General features: G+C 38.0%; 1 protein-coding gene across 4 annotated transcripts in view; it reads left to right on the top strand.

Annotated features, from left to right (window-relative positions):
• The window catches only part of LOC116277441 (guanylate-binding protein 7-like), a 250,349-nt gene that overhangs the window by 113,453 nt on the left and 112,155 nt on the right, over positions 1-24,741 (top strand). The gene's annotated exons all lie outside the window — the stretch shown is intronic.

Genomic DNA, 24,741 nt, shown 5'->3' with positions numbered 1-24,741 from the left:
GGGCCTTACTTATAAGGGCATTAAACTCATTCAAGAGTATCCTGTACTCATGAACTAAACACTTCCTATAGGCCCTACCTCCAGACTCAGCCCATTGGACATTAGATTTTCAACATGTAAATTTTAGGGAGACACATTCAGATGGTAGCAGAAAATTTCTCTACAGATATCAAAAGATCAACAGGGAGACAAAAAGAAGAACAGTAAGGGAATTTTCATATCTGATGTCACAGCTACAACAATTGGTAAACACACCCTAACTCCTGGACAGATGACATAAAAGCTCATACTAAAAGCATATTCATCTCAGTTCCTCAACCTATTAAATCATGCCAGCTTGCAACAAAAAATTACAAGGCATGCTAAAAGGGAAACAACAACAACAACAACACCACCCCCAAAAGTAGTTTGAAGAGGAAAATCAAGTATCAGAACCGGTCTAAAGCAAACAGAGTAATGGGTTAACATACTTGAAAAGTAAGGTAACCACAAATCAAAAGCGTACAATAGAATCACAAAAACCAAAAGGAAGCCAAGCTAATATAAAAGAAAATTATCAAGCCACAAAAAGGAAAAGAAAGGAAGAAAGAAGAAATATCAAATCAACTGAAAAACAAAGTTCAAAATGGCAATAAACACACATCTATCAATAATTACTATAAATGTCAATGGACTAAATGCTTCAATTAAAAGACATGGAGTGGCAGCTGGGATACTAAAACAAGAGCCTCCAATATGCTGCCTACAAGAGACCCACTTTAGGGTAAAAGATACACATAGAATGAAAATGAGAGATTGGAAAAAATATTCCACTGCAAGTGGGAGTGACAAGAAAGTGGGAATAGCAATACTCATATGAGACAAAATAGACTTTAAAACAAAGGTCAAAAAGAATGATAAAGAAGGACAATATAATGATCAAAGGAGCAATACAAGATGAGAATACTACATTTCTTAATATATATGCACCAAATATAGGAGCACCTTAATATATAAAAGAAATACTCACAGACATAAAGGAAGAAATTAATGGGAATGCAATAATAGTAGGAGAATTTAACGCTTCAGTAACATCATTGGACAGATCTTCCAGACAGAAATTCAGTAAGGCAATGGAGATATTCAATGACACAATAGAACAGTCAGACTTGGTTAATATTTTTAAGACATTACATCCCCCCAAAACAGAATATACATTCTTTTCAAGGGTGCATGGAACATTCTCTAGGATGGACCACATACTCTGGCACAAAAGAAACCTCAATAAATTTAACAGGATAGAAATTATTTCAAGCATCTTCTCTGACCACAATGAATCTAGAAAGCAATCACAGAAAAATGAATAAGAAAAAAAAAAAAGACTGCAGAGAGACTGAATACCAATTGGTCAATGATGAAATCAAAGAAATAATTTTAAAACTTTGAGACAAATGACAATGAAAATACAACCACACAAAATCTATGGGATGCAGCAAAAGCAGTCCTAACAGGGAACTTCAGAGCAATACAGGCTTTCCTCAGAAAACAAGAATAATCTCAAAAAAAAACCAACCTAACCTATCACCTAAAAGAATTACAAAAAGAAAAGCAAACACAAAATGTAAAGCATCGGGAGAAAAGAATTAACAAGGCTCAGAAAGGATATAAATAAAATAGGGATTTAAAAAGCAATAGAAAAAAAATCAATCAAACCAAGAGCTAGTTTTTTGAAAGAATAAACAAAATCAGTAAACCTCTGGCCAGGCTCACCAAGAAGAAAATAGAGAAGACAAAAATGAACAAAATAAGACCGGAAGAAGGAGAAATTACAACCAACACCACAGAAATTTAAAAAACTATAATTCTATGAACAACTATATAAAAACAAATTAGACAACCTAGAAAAAACAGGTAAGTTTCTAGAAACATAAATTGCACCATAGTGAATCAAGAATAGATCACTTGAACAGACTGACCACTTAAAGTGAAATAGAAAGCAATAAAAGCCTCCCTGCAAACAAAATTCCAGGACATGATGGGGAGTTCTACCAAACATACAAGGAAGGGCTATACTGATTCTTCTCCAACTCTTCCAAAAGACTTAAGAGGAGGAAATACTCCCCAAAATCATTCTATGAAACCACCATCACCCAGATGCCACATCCAGACAAAGACATTACCAAAAAAGAAAATGATAGGCCCATATCTTTGATGAACATAGATGCAAAAATCCTCAATAAGATATTAGTGAACAGAATCCAACAATACATAAAAATGATCATATAACATGACCAACTTGGATTTTTCCCAGGGTCACAAGTATGGTTCAACATATGCAAATCATTCAATGTGATACACCACATCAACAAAAGAAAGGACAAAAATCACATGGTCATCTTAATAGACACAGAAAAAGCATTTGATAAAATTCAACACCCATTTATGATAATAACTCTTACAAAAGTGTGTATGGAGGGAACATATCCCAATATAATAAAAGCTATTTATGACAAACCCACATTCAGCATAATAATCAATGGTGAAAAGTTGAAAGCTTTCCTGCTGAAATTTGGAATAAGACAATGAAGCCCACTCTTACCACTTCCATTCAACATACTATTGGAAGTCCTAGACATAGCAATCAGGCAGGAAAAAGAATTAAATGGAATCCAGATTAGAAGACAAGAAGTAAAATTGTCATTCTATGCAGATGATATGATAGTATATATAAAAGCTCAACAAAAAAACTACTAGAGCTGATAAAAGAACTCAGCAAGGTAGCAGGATACAAGATTAACATACAGAAATCAGTTGCATTTCTTTACACTAACAATGAAATATCAGAAAAAGAGAGTAAAGAAACATCCCTTTTAAAATCACATCCAAAACAATAAAATACTTAAGAATAAATCTGACCAAGGAAGTAAAAGACCCATATGCAGAGAAGTACAAAACACTGATCAAGGAAATTAACAATGACCAAAGAAATGGAAAGATAGCCCATGCTCTTGTTGTGAGAATCAGTATTGTTAAAAAGGCAATACTGCCCAAGGCAATCTACAGATTTAACGTGATTCCTATGAAATTACTCATGACATTTCTCACAGAATCATGAAAGACTCAGAATTGCCAAAGCAATATTGAAGAAAAAGATTGACACTGGAAGAAAAAACCCTCCCAGACTACAGACAATACCACAAAGCTACAGTAATCAAAATAGCATGGTATTGGCACAAAAACAGACAAATAGATCAATAGAACAGAATAGAGAGCCCAGAAATAAACCCATAGAGCTGCAGTCAATTAGTCTTCAACAAAGGAGACAAGAATATACAACAGAGAAAAGACATCCTCTTTGGCAAGTGCTGTTGGGAAAACTGGACAATAGCTTATAAATCAATCAAGTTAGAACTGTCCCCCACACCGTACATGAACATAAACTCAAAATGGCTTAAAACTCAAATATAAGGCTAGACACAGTAAACTTCCTAGAAGAAAACACAGGCAAAACATTCTCTGACATAAATCTTGGCAATGTTCTCCTAGGGCAGTCTAGCTAGGCAATAGAAAGAAGAGGAAAAATTAACAAGTGGGACCTAATTAAACTTATACACTTTAGCACAGCAAAGGAAACTATAAACAAAACAAAAGGACAACCTACGGAATGGGAGAAAATATTTGCATGTGATGCACCTGACAAACGTTTAACTTCTGGAATATACAAACAGCTCATACAACTGAAGAACAACAAAAGAACAACCCAATCCAAAAAGGGGCAGAAGGCCTAAACAAGCAATTCTCCAATGAAGACTTACAAATGGCCAATAGGCACACAAAAAAATGCTCAATGTTGCTAATTATCAAAGAAATGCAAGCCACAACTAGATGAGGTATCATCTCACACCAGTTAGAATGACCATCATTCAAAAGTCCACAAAGGATAAATGCTGGAGAGCATATGGAGAAAAGGGAACCCTACTACACTGCTGGTGGGAATGCAGTTTGGTGCAGCCATTATGGAAAACGGTGTGGAGATTCCTCAAAAGACTAAAAATAGATTTTCCATATGATCCAGCAATCCCACTCTCGGGCATATAGGGACGGTACTCTCACATGAAAAGATACAGGCATCCCAATGTTCATAGCAGCACTATTTACAAGCACCAAGATATGGCAGCAACCTAAATGTCCATCAACAGAGGACTGGATAAAGATGTTGTGGTATATTGATACAATGGAATACTACTCAGCCATAAAAATGAATAAAATAATATTTGCCACAACATGGATGGACCTGGAGATCGTCATTCTAAGTGAAATATGACAGAAAGAGGAAGAAAAATACCATATGATACCACTCCTATGTGGAATCTAAAGAAGGAAAAAAGAAGACACTAATGGACTTACCTACAAAACAGAAAGAGAATCGCAAACATGGCAAACAATCTTATAGTTGTCACAGGGTGGGAGGGGATAAATTTGAGAGTTTGAGAATTGCAAATATTAACTACTATATATAAAAATATCAATTTATTCTGTATACCACAGGGAAGTATATTCAATATCTTGTAAAAACCTTTAATGAGAAGGGTATGAAACTGAATACATGCATATATGTATGACTGGGACACTGTGCTGTACACCAGAAACTGACATAGTGTAACTGACTATACATCAACTAAAAAAAAAAAAAAGGATTCTTACCCACACTTTCAGGAAAACAGGCTCAGATCTGAAAATAATCAGTCAGTAGATTATTAAGTGTGGAAAAATAATGTGACCATTGAGTTTGGGACTATATCAACTTTAATATGAGAGAAACCCAGCAAGGACCCACCAGTCTTGCTCTCTCTTTTCTTGCTGTCCCTAATTTACTCTGATTAATATTTTGCAAAACACAAGGTTTAGAGTTCATCCCTATCTTTTGCATGAATCTAAAATTCTAATGTCAATTTAAGGACAAAGCAAATCTGAAACTCTAGTTTCTATTAGTATAAGTAAGATTGAAAGTGAAAGAAGGACAGGGCTGCTTTGAAACAGGGTTCTTGCTGAGAAATCACGTGTTGCTTTTCCAAAACAATAAAATGTGCTGTTTATTTCCGGTAACCCCAAAACAGTTCCCGAACAGTTGAATCTTCTCGTGAAAACCACTGGCAACTTTACAACCCAGAGAGGTCTCCAAGTTTCAGGGCTCCACCCAGAAAAATTTTCACCTTGGGAGCTTAACCTAGCTTCAGTCTTGGCTGTAACCATTCCTTCTTGGGGAGAGGGTGAAAGCTTTATTATTCTATCAGATGAGGGCAATTACAAAATATGAACCTCAATATTCAAGTGAGCATACGGGGAACTCCGTACCAGAAGGTGCAGGGCACTCAGGATGACACAGTAAATTGTGCTATCCAGTCCTCATGGGAAAACAGGATACCACTGATCCAAGGAGACATGTCACAAATGGGCTAAAAACAGTGCAAAAGGTCCTACCTGCTTGTTTATAAAAAAAGTGAGAAATTTCATCCTGCCTTTCTGGTCACTTTCAGTCTACCTACGTGCATGTACTTAGTTGTGTGAACTTAATAATGAAAATGTCTTCCTTCTTTGCTTCATTGTTAGGGACAGGACATTCTTTGCTGATAAATTTTCATTCACTAACAATATGAAACAACTGAATTTGCTATCTATCCGCATTTTTCCAGATGAACTCAAATTCATAATAAATTTGTGTATGTTTGTTGAGAAGAATTCAATTTATGGTAGCTATAAAAGTATTTTATTTTTGAAAAATGTATAAATCAAATAGCATAGAAAGGCCTAGAAGCATATAGTATATACCCCAAGATGATTCTTATTTCTTTTTAATTGACAGGATTGGAGGTTATGTTTTTTTTTTATACTTCTGTGTGTATTGCAATTTTTTTTCAATAACTGTAAATTATTTTATCATAGTCAAAAACATACACAAGAAAGCAATTTCTCTTTTGAAAAAGGAATTTATTTATTCAAAAATATTTTCTGCTAGGTACTGAATACCACAATCCATTGGTCATTCATTTGAAAGACAGGCATTTAATAAGCAATGGCAATATACAAGGTCTGTCACACATTAGTGATCACATGTGTGCAGACAGGAGAGTTATTACATTGAGGTGGGTCATGTGGGAAAGGCAGCTTGGAATGAGGGAATGCATAGGCCCTCTTGGTTTGGAGAGAAACCAGACTCATTTTCTGTAGCTGTGGCATCCACTGTTTTATCCTGGTGGTCCAACAGGAAGACAAACCAGTATGTTATCCATGTGGTGATTTACTTTAAAATATTTCCAGTAAACAGTGTGCTGTGTGTGTTTCCAAGCTGCCTCCAATTTAAACCTGTTGGTCAATAATGAGCATGTGAGTTGCGCTAATGTGGAATCACCAAGTTAAAAGTTGGTGGTTAAGCACAGGAAGAATGGTTTTCTGAATTACCAACAAGGCATTTGTTCATATACATCAAGTTTGTTAGAAATACTGAAGCCATTCATTTTAATGCATGCAGTAGCTCAGGAGAGGAGGACAGGACCGTGCTCCCTGCCCACCGGGCCTGGTCCAGGACTAGGGCCTGAGGCCCTGCTTCTGCCCAGAGGGAAGATGCTGCCTCTGCCTTAGCATCTCACTGCCTCCTCCCTGGGGTCGGGCTCTGCCTCACACAAAGGGGCTGCCCTGGGATGCAGAGAGACGGCTGATGTGCTCTTACTTTCTTCTCAAGTTCAAGGTTCACACTGTGGCAGAATTTTATCAGAGACTGAGGAGGCCGCAGGAGTCCTCCTGACACTCTTACCTGTAACTCAGCTCTGAGCTTTCTTAAGTTCTGCCCTGTATTCTTGGAGAGAGGCCTCCTCTATTTTCTTTGCATTTCTAACAATTTCCTGCCGCTATTCCCTGAGTGTTTCCTTGAGAAGTACACTGTCTGAGGCCTACTTGAGACCAGGCTAACAGGTGAGAACACAGCACCCATGAGGCAAGATGCAGACTAAGTCTGATAAATTTGGGAAAGAATTCTAGAAGTGCCAAGCTGCCGACTTAGTGTATTACAACACCATGTGCAAGAGTGATTGTGACCCTGGCTTCCAAAACAATTGCTGAAAAGTTACTAGAATTAGAGCTTTTATTCCTGCAATAATTCAATGATTATGTATTAGTTTTCAAGTATATGAGAGGCTTTTCTCCTAGAGTCCTTTATTGGGGTGCATATAATCCATGACAACAGATGACAGCTTATGCTTGAACTTCAAAGTGGGGGCCTCCTCCTTCACTCAGCCTCAGTGTACTTTGCCTCACTCCTAATCCCCTCCTGCTCTATAAATAGCTTTAATTCCACACCAGCAGTCTTGTGTTGCCTGTTGCATATTCCGTGTGCTGGTCCCGGGTCCTGGGTAGCCTGTTGAGGATGCAGTGATGAACCTTGCCCCTCACCCCCTTCCCAGAGCATCCAGACACACAGCCTGCAGCACATTTCTCCAGGAGACACAAAAGGGCTTCAGGACAGGCTCAGATCTAGGACCTCTCCTTCGAGTGTTGGCTGGAGAAACTACAAGGCAACTGAAAATTACCTCTCCTCCCTCGGGAGTGCAGAGCTCTGCGCCTCCTACTTTAGAAGGAGAGAAGAAATGAGGACTTACAGAGTTGCTGTCTGATGGCTCAGCGGACAATGTTCAGATTCCACCACGCTGTCAGCCTGCGGGTAGCTGTCATGTTCAGTGAGATGTTGGTTCTCATAGAAAAATCATGATTTTATTTCAGGACAAACAGCCTGAACTGATTTTTTTAAAACTATGGTGGAACTATGAGGAGTTTTCATGATTTGGGTAATTTATTTACCGTTTAAAAACACCTCAATGACCCTGTGAGTCAAAGGCACTAGTGTAATTCCTGGTAAGTGTCATGGGAGGGATTTTGAGGACACAGAGCACATGGAGTTTCCATTCCTCAGAAAGAACATACACCAGGTTCAGATGTGGTGCACGGCCTTCCTGCCTCAGTGAGTCCCTTCTACACAAGTTCCTCAAAGTGTGTCCTGGATGTTGAGAACCCCGGGGGAGTGGGGAATGCAGTGAGGACACGGTACATTGCATGGTTGTTCCTGTGTTGATGCAACCCACACCAGCTGCATACGTGGTGGTCTCTGCACTGAGAACTGAAGATACATGATGGTGACCAAATCCCTGAGATCAAGAGAGAGTAGGGGAGAGAAAAGTGCACAGGAAACTTTCAACTTTACAATTATATGCAAATTGCTGACAGCAGAGAGCACAGGAAGGCACAGTGGCAGCAGAGAGGAGGGTCACCTCACCCAGGCTCAGGAAGTCAGGAAATAGGAGACCATATGGAGGAATGGAGATTGGCAAACAACGAGGACCAGAGAGGGGAGCAAGAGTGTCTTTTGAAGGAGTCTGTGCATTGCATGCAAAGGCCCAGAGCTCAGACACTATGTTTAGCTTGTAGGATTCGAAGGAGTTGATTCCAACTACAGCAGTGTCTACAGTAGGGGACTTTCTTTCTTTCTTTCTTTCTTTCTTTCTTTCTTTCTTTCTTTCTTTCTTTCTTTTTTTTTTTTTTTGATATTGGTCATCCTAATAGATGTGAGGTCATATCTTGGAGTTTGTGGAGTTTGGATTTGCATTTCTCTAAGGATTAGTTATTGAACATCTTTCCATATACTTGTTAGCCATTCATTTATCTTGTTTGGAGAAATGTATCTTCAACTCCTTAGACCATTAAAAAACTGGACATTTGTTTATGTTGATGTGAATTGTAGGAGTTCTTTATATATTCTGGTTACTTGTCCCCTACCAGATATATGATTTTCAAAATTTTTCTCCCATTCTGTAGGTTACATTTGCACCCTGTTGATTGTTTCCTTTGGTGAACAGAAGTTTTAAAGTTTGATGCAGTATCATTTGTCTGTTTTCACTTTTGTTTCCTGTGCTTTTTTTTTAACATTTTTTACTGATTAATAATCATTTTACAATGTTGTGTCAAATTCCAGTGTAGAGCACAGTTTTTCAGTTATACATGAAAATATATATATATTCATTGTCACTTTTTTTTTGTTTCCTTTGCTTTTAATGTCATATGCAAGAAATCATAGTCAAATGCAATGTCATAAAACTTTTCCTTATGTTCTCTTCTAGGAGTTTTATAGTTTCAGGTCTTATGTTTAGATCTTAAATATTTTGAATTAATTTATGTATGTTTTAAGGATTCAACCTCACTCTTTGTACATGGATATTCAGTTTCTCCAACACCATTTTTTGAATAGATTTTTCTTTCCCCATTATGTGATTTTGGTAAGTTTGTTGAAGATCATTTGATCATATATGTGAGAGTTTATTTCTGAATTGTGTATATGTCTGTCTTTATGTAAGTACCAGACTGTTTTGATTACTATAACTTTAGAATATGTTTTGAAATCAGCAAGTATGAGTCCTCCAAATGGATTCTTTATCAAGATTGCCATAGTTATTCAGTATCCCTCTAGAGTCCATTTGAATTTTAGGATGGCTTTTAATGTTTTTTAAAAGATACCATTGGGCTTTTGATAGCAGCTGCATTGTATCTGTAGACTGTGTTGAGTAGTATAGACATTTTAGCAATATTAAGTCTTGTAATCCATAAACATGGAATGTTTTTTCATTTATTTGTGTCTCCTTTAAAAGTTTTCAGTGTATAAGTCTTTTGCCCTCTTGGTTTAATTTTGTTAATTATTTTTATTTTTATATATTTATATATAATAATGTGTTATTTATTTTATTCTTTTTGATGGTATTATAATGAGATTGTTTTCTTAATTTCCTTTTTGAATTCATTATTTGCTAGTGTATAAAAATGCAATTGATTTTTGCATGTTGATTTTGTACCCTACAAATTTGCTGAATTCATTTATTAATTACAACAGGGTTTTGAGGGGGTTAATTAATTTATTTTATTTTATTTTATTTTATTTTTGAAGGGGAGAGTTAATTAGGTTTATTTATTTATTTACTTTGTTTTTAAGTGGAGGTACTGTGATTGAACCAAGGACCTTGTGAACGTTAAGCATGCATTCCACCACTGAGCTATAGCCTCCAACCTTTGGTGTAGGCTTTACAGTTTTCTTCATATAAGATTGCACCATTTGTAAACAGGAATAATTTTACTTATTCCTTTCTGAAATGGATGCCTTTCAGTTTTCTTCTCTAATTGGTTTAGCTGGGACTTCCAGTACTATGTTGAATAGAAGTGGCCAAGTGGTCATTGTTGCCTTATTCCTGATGTTTTACTGAAAGCTTTCTCTCTTTCACCTTTGAATGTGATATTAGATGTTGGTTTTACATATATAGACTTTGTTATGTGGAGGTAGTTCCCTGATATTTATATTTTATTGAATTTTTTTTATCATGAAAGGGTATTGAATTTAGTCCAATGCTTTTTCTGCCTCTATTAAGATGATCACACATTTTTTGACCTTTATTTTGTTACATAGTATAACACATTGTTTGATTTTTCCTATGTTGAAAAATCCTTGTGTATAATTCACGTATGGTCATGGCACATACTTCTTTTATCTGCTACTGAATTTTGTCTCATAGTATTTTGTAGAGGATTTTTACTTCAACATTCACCAAGGTCTGTAACTTTTTTTCCTTTTTTTTCTTTTTTTTCTTTTTTTTTTTTTTATGTAGTATATTTGCCTGACTTTGGTATCAGGTAATGCTTGCCTCATAGAATGAATTTGGAAGTGATCCCTCCTCTTCAATTTTTTTGGAGGGTTTCAGGGAGATTGATGTTAATTATCCTTTATTTCTTTATTTTCCCATCAACAGTGGACAAGTCTTCCCTTTTCTCTACATTATTTGCCAACACTTATTATTTGTTGGCTTTTTGATATTAGCAGTTCTGACAGATGTGAGGTGATATTCTGGTTTTGATTTGCATTTCTCTGATGATCAGTGATGGTGAGCATCTCTTTATGTGTCTGTTGGACATCTGTATGTTTTCTTTGGGAAAATGTCTATTCAAATCCTCATTTTTAATCAGGTTGTTTGGTTTTTAGATATTGAGTTGTATGATTTCTTTCTACATTTTGGATGTTAACTTCTTATCAGATATATCATTTCAAAAATCTTCTCCCATACAGTAGGTGACCTTTTGTTTTGTAGATAGTCTTCATTTCTGTGCAGGAGCATTTTAGTTTGATGTCATCCCATTTGTTTCCTTGTACTTTGTTTTCCTTATATATACATAAACATGACTGGTGTCAAAGATCTTACTACCTATATTTTCTTCAAGATGTACTATGGTTTCAGGTTTATAATAAAGCTTTAACTTGTTTTGAATTTCTTTTTGTGCATGGTGTAGTCCAATTTTATTCTTTTGCATGTAGCTGTCCAGTTTTCCCAGCACCTTTTATTAAAGAGTCCGTCTGTTCCCTATTGTATTTTATTGCCTCCTTTGCTGTAAATTAATTGCTCATATATGTATGGGTTTACTTCTGGGTCCTTTATTCTGTGCCATTGATCTGTGTCTGTTTTGGTGCCAGTACCATACTGTTTCAATGACTATAGCTTTGCAGTATAGCTTGAAATCAGGGAGTATGATATCTCCAGTTTGTTCTTCTTTCTCAAGATTCTTTTTGCCTAATCACAGTCTTTTGTGTTTCCATACAAATTTAAAAATTATTAACTCTATTTCATTTATTTCTGCCCTGAACTTTATGGTTCCTTTTCTTCCACTAATTTAGGTTTTGCTTCTCTTCTTCTGCTAGTTTCTTTAGGGGTAAGATTACATCATGGTTTGAGATTTTTACCCTGGGTACCACTATGCCCAGCAATATCCAATGTATTTTTCATTTTAGGTTCTTTTTACAGTTAAGTCACAGTAGCTATTCTCCCCTAGTATAGGATGTGCTGAGCCTATATGAATCTAATCCCACAAAAGTCTTTATTTCTTTATAGCCACATTATGGTTAGCTGAAGAATCACAATCACTAAATTACTGAACTGAAACTGCTTCAAGAGTGTGATCCTTAAGAAGAGCTTGTCCCTCTGCAATTTCATGCTTCTAACCAAGCTTTGTACACAAGGATATTACAATGAGACTGTTTCTGTGTATTTCCTCTAGGCCCCAAGGCAAAGAACACTAGGTGACAAATAGACATGCTTGATAGAAAAAGATGTGAGACAATCTTATCTGGAGTTAAATTATTGAACATAGACTCGTGTCAGTTAAAGCAAGCCTTGTTAACCTCCAGTCATTTAAGAAACCATTTTAACAATACCCCTTTAACACAGTTATACTCTTGTGTCAGTCTTTGTGGCTTAGATGGATAGGATATAATTTTAAAACATACTTCTTCTCATAGTAATAACAAATCATGGAAACTGGAAGAAATATTACACAGTCTTTTTCCTTCTTTTTCTGAATAATAATAAAAATCTTGCTTTGTCTTGTAGTATAGTTTGAAATCAGGGCGTGTGATACTTCACATTTCGTAGCATCATGGACAAAAATTTTAAAAAAGACATGGAAGTTTGTTGCTAAGCTTGCTGAGGAAGTATTCTCTTTATTCAGACTTGTATCAAATGTCAAATTCTCCTCCTAAATTAATTTCTGTGTCTAAGAAACCCCAGGCCACTGTACTTAGCTGAATTGAGTTCAATGCTTGAAGCTGCCAAGTTTAATTTTGGGATTTAAAAATCATTCCCTGCTATTGTTATATATCTTTCAGGTCTAAATAGTGTATGACTCTATCATACACATGAGCTCATGGAAAACCATCCAGAAATTATATTTTTCCAGCTGCTTTACAAGTAAGTGTGGACACATGATTAAGTTTGAACATGGACTGTGAGCAGAAGCACATGTATGTCACTGAATTTGAACTGTAGAACTCTGAACCTGTGCCCCACCAGTTTCTTTCCCCTTATTATCTGGATCACAGATGTGGCCATAGCCAACTTCTGACCTTGCAGTTAAGTGCAATGTCTTAGTGGGTCCAGAACACCAGACTGGAAGGAAACTAGATCCCTGAATGACGCAGTGGATAAATGCTTCTTCATAAGCCTTGAATGTTAGAACATTTTCATGCCTTTTAGACCACAGCAACACCCACCTGATTGATCTCTATGTCCAGTATCCACCTTATTTCCTCTCTCCTCCTGCCATCAGAGAGATGGGAATGCTTAATAATAACCCTCAAGACTACCTGTGTGTGAAATAAAGCCCATGACTCAGATCCCAGCTGAGCTTTCAAACTCTATCTCCATGAACTGTGACACTGGCTACATTGGATCCTGGCTGACTCCTGGAAGTCCCTCCCAGCACTGTTAGGTTTACTTAGTCCCCTCCCACTCCCTTGGATTACACGTCCTGGTAAAATGTACCCTGATGTGTTGCAGGAACACCGTAGCATTTCCCAATTTTAATACTACCCAATAAAGGCTTTGTAAAACACTGATCCTCTAATTTCATCATGATATCTTAAAAGAAGAGCATATTTTAACAGTTAAAATTAGGCAGGATTAGATATAAGCTCATATTAAAAGACAAGGTTTTCATGAAAAATGTGATTGCTTTCATATCAGAGGAAATGGATATACTTAAATTTTTTAAATTAGAAATTTGTTTCCTGATAATTTTTATAAGTAATGGCTTTCTCAATTCATCTGTCATGTGAAGAATCTATTTTTGACAGTATTACAAAAAGTGAAACTGTAACATCTAACTGTTAGTACTTAGTTGTTGTTGTTGTTTTAATAGTATTGCCAAAGGGCCAGCTTCTCACAAAGATACTGGTGACAGTGGAATTAACACTTTCAATGTCTTTTCATCCACTCAGAATATTCTGGGCAAAACAAAACAAAACTATCGAACCTAAGAGCACAAAAATTCCATGATGCAGTTCCTGTCTATCTCCATAGAGAAGGTCACAGATGTAGTAAGACAGTAATTGATCACATAATTCTAGTTCTGTAGTTCAATATGGAGAAATGCCTTATGTTCTTATATTTTCAGTTTCCTCAGAATTATTGCTCACACTAACATTCAATGATTATCAGAAGTACCGTAACAGAGAAAACACTGACAACTGAAACAAAATGTTTGATGATTTGACAGATGTTTTAAATTTGTTGTAGGTTACGATCGCTTTGTACATTTAAATAAATATTTACTTTTTGATTTTTATTTTTGCATCTTTGAAAGTGAACTGTGAAAATATATAAACCCAGCTCCCGCCCAATTCTGCATCCAGCCCAATGAAAAACAATGGAAGAATGAGCCTCTTAATGATAGTGATTATTTTCACCTATAAAATTATATGTTTTATAAATGTATACGTTCACGCCTAAGTGTGGGGCACCTTTGGACACGAGAGCTCTTCTGACTTGGGCTCCAGGATGGCCTGAATGTTACTGTTTGAAGTGACCCCCACATTAGTCAGAGGGCTGGAAGCAATGTGGGAACATGAGAATGTTGCTTAGCACTTCATAGACTAAAGGGACATCCAAGTCTCTTGGTGTCATGAAATGTCCCTCTCATCGAGATGAAAATTACAAAGTAGAGCCTCCCTCAGATGTGGGACTGTCAGACCTGGGAGATCCTCAGACACCTCGCTGTTTGCTGTCATCTTGTCTACGTATAAACAAGAAATGTCTTCTTCCAGTTAAATAAGTTAATCCTAGATTCATAGCTTCCTCTAGTTGCCATTCAGGTCCTCCCCTTCCACGTGGAGAGAAACTACTTTCTGCATCTCTTCTCCTTTCTTTCACGGCTACAACTCCACCCAGTCTGTGTCCTGTTCCCATCATGTCACTAAATCTGCCCTCATCAACGTTGCTGATAACCTTCATTTAGACTCCTTCTCAGAATACATGCATATAATTCAACACTCAACAATCTCTATCCCATTTCCTGAGAATTTCACCCCTTGCTTATTTTTCTCCAGAGCACATACCATCATTTAACACACATGTGGACTTTGTTTTTTTGGGGTTTTTTTTGGTAAATTACCTGACGATCCCACTAGACTAAAGCCTCTTGGTGGAGGGACTTTACCACTTTGTTCCCTTTTGGATCCTGAGCACTTAGAACTCTGCCCAGCACAAGGTAGAGACCCCACAAATATTGGTGGAATTAATGGGACATCATCTTGTCCTGGAACTCTTAAAACATTTTCTGGCCACTTCTCTCATCTTCACTTCTCACTCCTCTCATCTCCATCCGGCCTCTGCTGACCCCTGAAATGTTAGCGTTCTCAAGGTTCTGGCATACAAGTTTTGCTTTTCTCATTCTATTCATTTTACACAACACATGGGCATCACTAACATGTAGGTAGTTTTGCTGTCCAACAAACCCTGCCCACTTAGCTGGGCATTCGGGCCTTATTATGGATTCTGCAACTACTTTCAAGACTCAGTCCTCACTCCTCTGCTACTGCAAACCTGTTTCTGGCCAGGACCAGGGTGATAGCTCAACACTCTCCTTCCTCTGATGGCAGCTTCCTCATTGAATGTTCGTCCTCTTAGTATGACACAGATAAGGAAACACAGTGGTACGTGAAGGCGACGAGGAATATAAGCTTGTCACCTCTGCCCTCTCACAAGTTCTGCTTGTGAATGCATGCTTTTTCTTTCTTCTTGCTCATTGGATAAAAATATGCAGGTTAATACAAGTTACATTAATTCTGTAATGTTATGGCGTTTAGATTCTAAAGTTATGTGGTGAATTAGGGACATAACAGGTTTCTTAAAAAAATTCCAAATATGTATAAAGACTGGATTGCCTGTCTTTGCTGAAATGGAAGCAACTCCTCTCCCTGTTGGGCTGTTACTTTCTAACAAATTTAATCCCTGTGGTCCATGGGCAAACTGGACCACCTGCTGTCACTGGATGCTGTTTACTTCTCCTCCCTTGCAGGCTTCCATCTGGGCTGTACCGTAAGATCTGAATCTGAGACATCTAGATGTGTTATAGACCCCTTCCTTCAAACCCTGGTCCTTTTAGACACAGATGTACTAGACAGTGAGGATCATGCAAAAATCACCTTTTCTCTTGCCTTTTAATTTGCCATGTTCACTCAACTTTTATGATGTATTCCTGCAAAATGTAAACCAAAATTGTAGGTAATGAAGTTAAATTCTCTTACTTTAAACATATTTCTGTGATCAGTAGAAATACATTTGTATTTCAGGGTGAGATTTTCATCTTATTTTTAACACTGTGGAGAATAACACAATTTAGTAAATGCTTTATTTAACAGGTGAATCCAGGGCTTTGTATTAAGTCCTATAGACACTACTGTGAGGAATGTAATGGACCAGAGGCTAGTTGAGGGGAAAACAGTTCAAAGCATGATCAGTATAGGATGCCATGGATGCAGCCCAATTGTACACGTAGAGAAAGTTTCATGATGAGACAAAATCTAAACTGTAACCCATAAGGTTGATGGGAGATACCAATTAAAATGTGTGGAGTTATGAGGTTGGATATAAGAGCCTTGAAAATAGGATTCCAATGAAGGAATGTACTTAAATTGTATTCATTCACAGAACTAGAACAAATCATAATAAAATTTATAGGGAATCATAGAAGACCGTGAATTGCCAAAGCATTTCTGAAGAAAAAGAATGTGGCTGGAGGAATAACCCTCCCAGACTTAAGGCAATACTACAGAGTTACAGTAAGAAAAACAGCATGGTACCATTACAAAAACAGACATATGGATCAATGCAATAGAATAGAGAACCCAGAAATGAACCTGCAATGTTTTGGTCAATCTATCATTGACAAAGGAAGCAAGAACATACAATGGAATAAAGGCAGTCTCTGCAGCAAATTGTGTTGGGAAAACTGGACAGCAGCATTTAAATCATTGAAGCTACAATACACCCTCACACCATACACAGAAATAAATTCAAAATGGATTAAAGACTTAAACATAGGTCAAGACACAGTAAACCTCCTAGAAGAAAATATAAGCAAAACATTATCTCACATACATCTCAGCAATGTTCTCCTAGTGCAGTCTACTCAAGCAATAGAAATAAAACCAAAAATAAACAAATCGGACCTAATTAAACTTACAAGCTTTGCACAAAATGACAACCTACAGAATGGGAGGAAGTATTTGCAAAAGATGTAAGTGACAAAGGGTTCATCTACAGAATATATAAGCAGCTCTTACAACTTAATAGGTAAAAAAGAAACAACCCAATCCCCAAATGGGCAGAAGACCTAAACAAGCAATTCTCAAATGAAGACATATGAATGATCAATAGGCACATGAAAAAATGCTCTATATCATTAATTATCAGAGAAACACAAATCAAAACTAAAATGAGGTATCACCTCACACCAGTCAGAATGGCCATCATTCAAAAGTCCACAAATGATAAATGCTGGAGAGGCTGTGGAGAAAAGGGAAACCTCCTATAATGTTACACTGTTGTTGGGAATGCAGTTTGGTTCCGACATTGTGGAAAAAGACACCTGCAACCCAGTGTTCACAGCAGCACTATTTACAATAGCCAAGACATGAAAGCAACCTAGTTGCCCATCAATAGATAACTGGGTAAAGAAGAAGTGGTATATTTATACAACAAAATACTATTCAGCCATAAAAAATGACAACATACTGCCATTTGCAGCAACATGGATGTTTCTGGAGAAGGTCATTCTAAGTGAAGGAAGCGAGAAAGAGTAAGAAAAATACCATATGATATCACTCATATGTGGAATCTAAAAATAAAACAAACAAACAAACAAACAAAAAAGCAACACAAATGAACTTAAATATAAAAGAGAAACAGACTCACAGACATAGAATACAAACTTGTGGTTGCCAGGGGGGAGTGAGGTGGGAACAGATAGACTAGGGGCTGGAGATTTGCAGATAATGACAGGTATATATAGAACAGAGAAACAAGTTTATACTGCATAGCACAGGGGACTTTATTCAAGATCTTGTAGTAGCTCATGGTGAAAAACTATCTGAAAATGTGTATATGAGTATCCATGTATGACTGAAAATTTGTGTTATACACCAGCAATTAACACAACATTGTGAGCTGACTATAACTTAATTAAAAAGACAATAAATTGTATTTAGTAAAGCTTTAGCTGCACTAGAAACTCATAAAGGTTTTAGTCTAAGTTACGGGCTTTAAAGATTGATTCTTCACTGACTTCTAAAAAGCATGAGCATGAACAAAGCAAAATATAGTAAATGTGATAATTTTACACTGACTTTCTCTATTAGGTGAAATCAATAATTTTGATATTACTCAAGCCAGAGTCTACACTGAAAGTAGGACCGGCAGATTGGAGACTCCCATTATTGAAAAAAAGGGAGGGGGAGGATTTAGAAATTCAAAATTAAAGTTATTTTTAATTTAAAAATTGGAAACAGTTTTGAATTATATTTGAAGTTTTCAGTATAAAGTCTAAAACTTAGATGGGCTCAATGTTGAAATTGATTGTACTTTGACCTAAGCTTATTTTTATCTGACTGCATTTGTTTAGGGGACCAAGATATATGAAACTGTAACTGACTGGTGGAGGTAGAGCTGCTTGCTAATCTCAGCACTTGTAGTGGGATCTGGGTGGTGTCTAATTCCGTGAGCCCAGCCATCAGGATTCTTCACATCTTTCCCCGACTCTCCTTGTCCTCCACTCACACAGAGCGATCCACTGCCTCAGCCAAATATCATAAATCTACCACACTTTGATGTGATGGTGCTTTTAACAATTCTGCCTGGGCTTGTGTTGGTCCTTCCCCCTGCACAATCCTCTCTTGTGCGCTGATCTACATTCTACCAGTTCGGCAGTGCCCAGCTATTTCCCCTAATGCCATCATATCATAATCAGATGTAGACTCCTCTTGCTCTGTCTTCAAAAGATACTTGTTTTTGTTAACTGAATTTACTCCTTTGTGTTTTACACTATAGCTTTGGTTCCACTGCTGGCAGAGATGATAAACTTGGTCACAGTTTTATGTTTATTTTAGTGGTGTGCCTATTCAGAAAGTCATTTTCTTGAGGACAAGGACTGTCATATGGAACTTTCCATTAAACACAACTAAATACACTGCCTGGTATTTAGCAGACACCAAATGAATTGTTGTTGAATACAATCAACTAGCGTTGTGTCTCTAATATTGTCATGGTAAATAAAATTTGCTAAAGATATAATACCCTGCTTAGTAGTTCACACCTACTATGTACTAGACCTTGTACAAATGAATTTAATAGTCATTGAACGAATGAATGAAAGAAGAACAAACTTCTTTGCCCTTTGCTCTAATACACTTTCTAGGGTGACCCTAAGAATCACTCATGGACTCTGCACTGGCTGTGCTTCTGAGTAGCAATTTTGCCTACAGTAGCATGGGCACCATTGTCAAGCTGGTGGACTAACCCTCCAAGGTTTACTGGGATCAAAGTTAAGGCAACTGAGACTGTTTCTTCTTTCCTGGGACTCATTCATCATGGTTGGAAATGGGACACTAGGCAAAAGTTAATATTTATAAAAATGTTTTATAAGATATGGAAATTCACAATGTAGAACTCTTCTCCTTCCTTAGCTCAGTTCCCAGCTCTGGGACTCAACTAACACAGCCAATTAGGGAAAAACCTTCCTTGACACCTGATGAGGTAGAAGATTCCACTGAGCTTTTACAATTTTCCACAGGATTTGTTGGGACTCTCTGGATTTCACCCTGGAGATGAAAATATATGGACACCCCATCAATGAAAATGAGTACTGGAAGATGCTTTGAAGCTGATTCCAGGTACCAGAGCATGGCCTGGGTGGTGGCTGGTTAAGTAGTGGATAGGTTCAACCGAGTACCATCATTCAGAACTTGGCTTCAATCTCATTTGGAACCTGGACTGAGAACCATGCTAACGGTGGTGATTGTTAAGTGGCAGTTGGTGATTGATGTTCTTGGGTTATTGCTTGTAAAAATTCTGTGCTGGATAAGCTCACTGAAGAAAATTGTACTTGTCAGGGTTTTCCAGAAAAATGCAATGCACACACACACACACATACATATATATAGATATTATATAGAGAAATTATATATAATTATAAGAGTTATAAGAATTAGCTGATGCAATTATGAAGGCCAAGTAGTACCACAATCTGTCTGCAAGCCGGAGAACCAAGAAAGTCATTGGTGTTATTCAGTCTGAGTCTGAAGGCCTGAGACCAGGATTGGATGATGTCCACCCACATTCATGAAGGTGGATCTTTTTAGTCTATTGAATCAAATATCAATCCCCTTCAGAAACCCCCTCACAGACCTACGCAGAAATAATGCTTTACCAGCTCTCTGGGAATCCCTTAGCTCTATCAACTTGACTAATACAATTAACAATCCCCAAATTTGAGAACCAATGTTGGGGCAAATGACTTTATACCCATTGACACCATGAAAATAATTTTCCAGGCTACAGTCAGTGCTGTAACTCCCCAAGGCTCACATACATATGTTCTGAATTTGTGCTCTTCCTATTCTGTACTGCCGAAAAGAGCTCATCAGAGCAGGACTTAATAAATATAGATTCTCAAGAAATAAAATAATTTCATCTGAAAATATATTTTACAAAGCATATTTGGTAGTGCCTGGACAGTCACATTTTCCAGAAAAAGAATGTATACACACCAAAATTTTCATCCCAAAATGACGTATCCTTCCAGATGGCTACCGAGCCCTTCACTTTACTTTTCCTAGGACCTAACTCTTATGCATTGGAGTATCATTTTGTTATTTACCATAGTGCATTGTTGTATTTAGCACAGTGTGTAACTGATGGCACCTAAGAAGAATATCCATCTTTGTTTACTCATTCATTTATTTCATCAAAAACATTTATTAAATAGTTAAACATCAGGTAAGTACCACAGAGTGACTCTGTAAGGCATTGTCAAGTGCGATGAAATTTGATACAGATAAGAAGTGAGTTCCAAATTATATTTAGGTTGACCTTACACTCTGGAGTTTTCTGTTAACAGAATTCCCAAACACATTTATGGTGTGTGTGTGTGTGTGTGTGTGTGTGTGTGTGTGTGTACACATATAACCTCTGATTTCTATATTTGTTTCACTGTTTTCCACAAGGTATTTCCTCAAGGAACATTGTATTCTTTCTGGCAGTACTGTATTACTTTACTTAAGGGCCCTTCATTTCAGCCACAGAGAAAGGAGGATCACAAGGAATTATGACCATATTTTTATTAATCTCTCATTCAATACACATTTACTAAATAATTCACCAAGCTCTATACCAGTGCTAAGAAAACCAACCATGAGTTTCTTCTCTTGGGCTGCCTACCTCTCCTTCTTCCCCCAAAGTACTTCCTTGACTCTTGGCTGGTGCAGAAAATGATGTTCCTTCTCTTTGCTGGATTAGCACAATTTCATTTGCAATAACGTGACACTAGATTGGATTAAAGAAAATTTAAAGGCATAGGAGCTGCAATGATGCAAAAGTTCCCAGAAACAGTTTTGCCTGAAGGCTGTCCATTCATGGGTCACGCTTTTGCCATGTCTGCAGGTAAAAATCCCAAAGTACAGAATTCCTACTTGCCCAGAGTGTATCAGGCAGTTCTTTCTAAAATGGAAGTTTTGTCCTTGACTAGCTAACAAGTGACCAAAAGCTCTTATTCCATATCGATAAAATGCCAGAAGACCTGCTGAATAGTAATTTCCTGGGGCATTCAAACTTTTTCTAGTCCTATTTCTTCACTCATGCAAAAAATACCAAGACCACAAAAGAAAGGGTCATTGTCACTGGGAGCCATGAGTCACCCAGGTCCCAAAGCATGTCTCTGTGCTCAGTATGTCTGGTAGACCTTTGGTTATACTGTGAGTTCATCAGTATATGACTTTTCCCATACAGCTTTAAAATTTGACCCCCTTACTTCTTCAATATAAAGATATACAGGAGATTGGCTGGAATGGTATCTAAATTCTCATCCCGGATTTATAAAGTTGGTGAGTTATGAGGAAACCTTTTTTCAGGGTGAACTCCATTTACGGGGAGTGCTTTATGCGGTCCCCTGTTGTAGACACTGCCGTAGCTGGGTCAACTCCTTCGAATCCTACAAGCTAAACATAATGTCTGAGCTCTGGGCCTTTGCATGCAATGCACAGACTCCTTCAAAAGACACTCTTGCTCCCCACTCGGGTCCTCATTGTTTGCCAATCTCCATTCCTCCATATGGTCTCCTATTTCCTGACTTCCTGAGCCTGGGTGAGGTGACCCTCCTCTCTGCTGCCACTGTGCCTTCCTGTGCTCTCTGCTGTCAGCAATTTGCATATAATTGTAAAGTTGAAAGTTTCCTGTGCACTTTTCTCTCCCCTACTCTCTCTTGATCTCAGGGATTTGGTCACCATCATGTATCTTCAGTTCTCAGTGCAGAGACCACCACGTATGCAGCTGGTGTGGGTTGCATCAACACAGGAACAACCATGCAATGTACCGTGTCCTCACTGCATTCCCCACTCCCCCGGGGTTCTCAACATCCAGGACACACTTTGAGGAACTTGTGTAGAAGGGACTCACTGAGGCAGGAAGGCCGTGCACCACATCTGAACCTGGTGTATGTTCTTTCTGAGGAATGGAAACTCCATGTGCTCTGTGTCCTCAAAATCCCTCCCATGACACTTACCAGGAATTACACTAGTGCCTTTGACTCACAGGGTCATTGAGGTGTTTTTAAACGGTAAATAAATTACCCAAATCATGAAAACTCCTCATAGTTCCACCATAGTTTTAAAAAAATCAGTTCAGGCTGTTTGTCCTGAAATAAAATCATGATTTTTCTATGAGAACCAACATCTCACTGAACATGACAGCTACCCGCAGGCTGACAGCGTGGTGGAATCTGAACATTGTCCGCTGAGCCATCAGACAGCAACTCTGTAAGTCCTCATTTCTTCTCTCCTTCTAAAGTAGGAGGCGCAGAGCTCTGCACTCCCGAGGGAGGAGAGGTAATTTTCAGTTGCCTTGTAGTTTCTCCAGCCAACACTCGAAGGAGAGGTCCTAGATCTGAGCCTGTCCTGAAGCCCTTTTGTGTCTCCTGGAGAAATGTGCTGCAGGCTGTGTGTCTGGATGCTCTGGGAAGGGGGTGAGGGGCAAGGTTCATCACTGCATCCTCAACAGGCTACCCAGGACCCGGGACCAGCACACGGAATATGCAACAGGCAACACAAGACTGCTGGTGTGGAATTAAAGCTATTTATAGAGCAGGAGGGGATTAGGAGTGAGGCAAAGTACACTGAGGCTGAGTGAAGGAGGAGGCCCCCACTTTGAAGTTCAAGCATAAGCTGTCATCTGTTGTCATGGATTATATGCACCCCAATAAAGGACTCTAGGAGAAAAGCCTCTCATATACTTGAAAACTAATACATAATCATTGAATTATTGCAGGAATAAAAGCTCTAATTCTAGTAACTTTTCAGCAATTGTTTTGGAAGCCAGGGTCACAATCACTCTTGCACATGGTGTTGTAATACACTAAGTCGGCAGCTTGGCACTTCTAGAATTCTTTCCCAAATTTATCAGACTTAGTCTGCATCTTGCCTCATGGGTGCTGTGTTCTCACCTGTTAGCCTGGTCTCAAGTAGGCCTCAGACAGTGTACTTCTCAAGGAAACACTCAGGGAATAGCGGCAGGAAATTGTTAGAAATGCAAAGAAAATAGAGGAGGCCTCTCTCCAAGAATACAGGGCAGAACTTAAGAAAGCTCAGAGCTGAGCTACAGGTAAGAGTGTCAGGAGGACTCCTGCGGCCTCCTCAGTCTCTGATAAAATTCTGCCACAGTGTGAACCTTGAACTTGAGAAGAAAGTAAGAGCACATCAGCCGTCTCTCTGCATCCCAGGGCAGCCCCTTTGTGTGAGGCAGAGCCCGACCCCAGGGAGGAGGCAGTGAGATGCTAAGGCAGAGGCAGCATCTTCCCTCTGGGCAGAAGCAGGGCCTCAGGCCCTAGTCCTGGACCAGGCCCGGTGGGCAGGGAGCACGGTCCTGTCCTCCTCTCCTGAGCTACCACATGCGTTAACATGAATGCCTCAGTATTTCTATGCAAGGGATGTATATGAACAAATGCCTTGTTGATAATTCTGAAAACCATACTTCCTGTTCTAAACCACCAACTTTTAGCATGATGATTCCACATTAGGGGAATTCACAAGCTCATTGTCAATCCACGGGTTTAGATTGGAAGCAGCTTGGAAACACACACAGCACACTGTTTACTGGAAATATTTTAAAGTAAATCACCAGAAGGATAACATTATAGTTTGTCTTCCTGTTGGACCACCAGGATAAAACAGTGGATGCCACAGCTACAGAAATGAGTCTGGTTTCTGTCCAAACCAAAAGGGCCTGTGCACTCCCTCATTCCAAGCTGCCTTTCCCACATGACCCACCTCAATGGTGTAACTCTCCTTTGTGTTCACAGGTGACCACTAATGTGTGACAGAATTTGTGTATTGCCATTGCTTATTAAATGTCTGTCTAGCAAATGAATGACCAAGGATTGTGGGACTCATCACCTAGCAGAAAATACTTTTTGAATAAATAAATTTCTTTTTCAAGAAGGAAATTACTTTCTTCTGGTGTATGTTTTGTACTATGATAAAATATTTTCAGTTATTGAAAAAAATTCACAATACTCAGAGAAGTATAAAAATAAAACATAATCTCCAATCCCATCAATTAAAAAGAAATAAGCATCATCTTGAGGTAT

The sequence above is a fragment of the Vicugna pacos genome, chromosome 13, assembly GCF_048564905.1.
Source record: "Vicugna pacos chromosome 13, VicPac4, whole genome shotgun sequence".
In the NCBI taxonomy this organism is placed as follows: Eukaryota; Metazoa; Chordata; class Mammalia; order Artiodactyla; family Camelidae; genus Vicugna; species Vicugna pacos.
This window is presented reverse-complemented; position numbering and strand designations above follow the sequence as displayed.